This window comes from Telopea speciosissima, chromosome 2 (genome assembly GCF_018873765.1).
Source record: "Telopea speciosissima isolate NSW1024214 ecotype Mountain lineage chromosome 2, Tspe_v1, whole genome shotgun sequence".
In the NCBI taxonomy this organism is placed as follows: domain Eukaryota; kingdom Viridiplantae; phylum Streptophyta; class Magnoliopsida; order Proteales; family Proteaceae; genus Telopea; species Telopea speciosissima.
In genome coordinates, this window is record NC_057917.1 from 25,983,406 (window position 1) to 25,985,915 (window position 2,510).

The following is a 2,510-nucleotide window of genomic DNA, read 5'->3' on the forward strand; positions in this document are numbered from 1 at the left end:
CATGACACAACTACAAGGAAGAACAGGAACGAAAAGGGGGAGGGGGGACCTTCATCCGCTGCTGTAACTGGAGCGCTGCTGTGCGCATCGTGCGATGCAGCAGTGGCCATGTGCATACATTGGGGTTCGCTATGCACACATGGCTGCTACTGCTCCGCACGATGCGCAGTGCTCCAGTTACAGCAGCAGATAAAAATTCGGGGGGGAGGGGGGGGGATTTCAATTCCCATCAGAAAATTATTTGGATTTCAGCAAATTTCTTCACCCTATCAACTCTTATAGCTGCAAGGTAACATAGGATTCCGAAAGTAACGGAAAGTGTAAGCTCCTAAGGACTCATGGTTTCACACCAAATTTCTTCACCCGAATCTTTATCATCTACGGTTCTCTAACCGGTGTGGTTCCCTAGTGCCTCTCACAAGAGGGTGGTGGGACCCACTTGGGACACTTGACCGAACACTCTGTCCAGGTGGGGTCCACCCTCCTCTTGTGAGAGGCACTAGGGAACCGCACCGATCACGGAACTGCATACGATAAAAATTCCCCTATCAACCCTATCACCCTATCATTTGGGCTCTCATAAGCTATTCATCTTACACTCTTACCAAAAATATAATCTTCTTACACCGAAGGAAAACCAAAAGGCAAACCGTCAAAGGCGTCAATAATCGTCACATAAAAATTAGATAGATTTATTGACCCCTCCCCAATACTTTGCCCTAAACTTTCCTCCCTTGTGCTTTTCATTATTACTCCCCTCCCCTATCGTGTATAATCTATTAAAATTAGACTGGCTTGTTAGGCTCTGCATGATAACACTTTGTTTCTAGGCCATGTTTCTATTCTAGAAATAACTTTTTGTATTTCATTTACTGGGCCAAATTTCATAACTAAAAAATGTGTTTGGTATACATAGTAAATTCTATTTTTGGGCCAGAAAAGAAATAGAAATGTGTTTGTTATGCACAATAATTTTTGTTTCTGGAACTTCGATAAATTTTCCCAAAATTTTGGTGGAGTTGGTGGTGGTGCGGTGCAGTGGTGGCGGTGGTGGAGGAGGAGGAGGAGGAGGTGGTGGTGGTGGTGGCAATGGCAGTGGTGGTGTTGGAGATGGTGGAGGTGGTGGTAGTAGTGGTGGCAGTGGAGGAGGTGGTGGTGGTAGTGGTGCCGGTGGAGGTGGTGGTGGTGGTTTCTATTTCTCAACTACTATTTGTCCCGATTCATTCCCAGGAACAAAAAAATGAACCAGTGTTACAAATAGATTTCTACTCTTTTTTTGTTCCCACGAACAAAAAACAGAGAAATAGAGAAAACATAAAGATTATCATGCAGGCCCTTAGTGTTCGTTTGTTAAGTCTTGACGTGATAAAGGAGAAAAATTTTTAATGCCCAAATTAATCTTGGGTCCGTCTGTTAAGTCATTTCGTGCCCTTTCCTCTTCTTTCTTCTTTCTTCTTCCTCCTCCTCCTGCAACCCCTTTCCTATAACTCTGCCCCCACCTCTCTGCACCTCTGATTAACCAACTCCATCCCCACTTTCTCTGAGGAGTCTCCGAGCAATGGTACCTCCATCCGCAAGCTTAGCTTTATAGATAGGGTTGCAATGCCACCAGAGCTTTCCCTGCTACTCCCCAAAGGAGACCCACTTGGTCTAGGATTGTTTCCTTAAAAAACCTAGGCACCAAACTTGGACTCCCCAAGTGTCAGCAAAAACCCATTGAAGTTGTTATAAGAATGATTCAATCTTTCAAGGTTTAGTCCTACTAGACTCTCTGGAATCGAACCAGAAAAGGAGTTAATCGTGAGATCAAGCTCTTTTAGACCATGAAACCCAGATACAAAATATGGAAATGCTCCTGAAAACTTGTTGTCACTCAATCCAAGACCTGTAAAATGCCACAAGTCGAGTTGGGCAACTCTAGTTCAAGAAGAGGACCAGAAAGATTATTATCGTGAAGCCCAGTGAAACACAGAGATTCCAAATTGAAGGAGGGAGAGACCCATTTAAGGAGTTGCCGCTTAAATTGACATCATATAATGAAGGGTGTAGCCAAGCTCGAGAGGGACATTACCATTAAGCGAGTTGACACCAAGGTATAGGCACTGAAGTGACGAGAGCTCAATGATTTCACTAGGGATTTCACTAGAGAGACTAGCAAATGGGAGCTGAAGTGAGTAGAGTTATAGACCCTGGTCTCTAAAGAGCTAAATGTTGGTCCGTTGAGGGGAGGAGACCTCGTCGCATCAAAGAAGAGGCCCATTAGAAAAAAGACAATGAAGACCTTTCCATTGACAGAGTGGAACAAAATAGTTCCATGAAGAGATTATTATATTCTGCACACTGCCCTAAAGTGAAGGTTTGATCTTGCCCAAGACATGAGAAACTTCCGAAGAGGAAGCAAAGAACAGGGAGTCGAAGAGGACAATGCAAAGTGAGTATAGTTGTAGAGAAGACATGAATGAATCAGAGAGAGGAGAGCCAGAACCTAAAAGGTCTAAACTAGAAGGTCT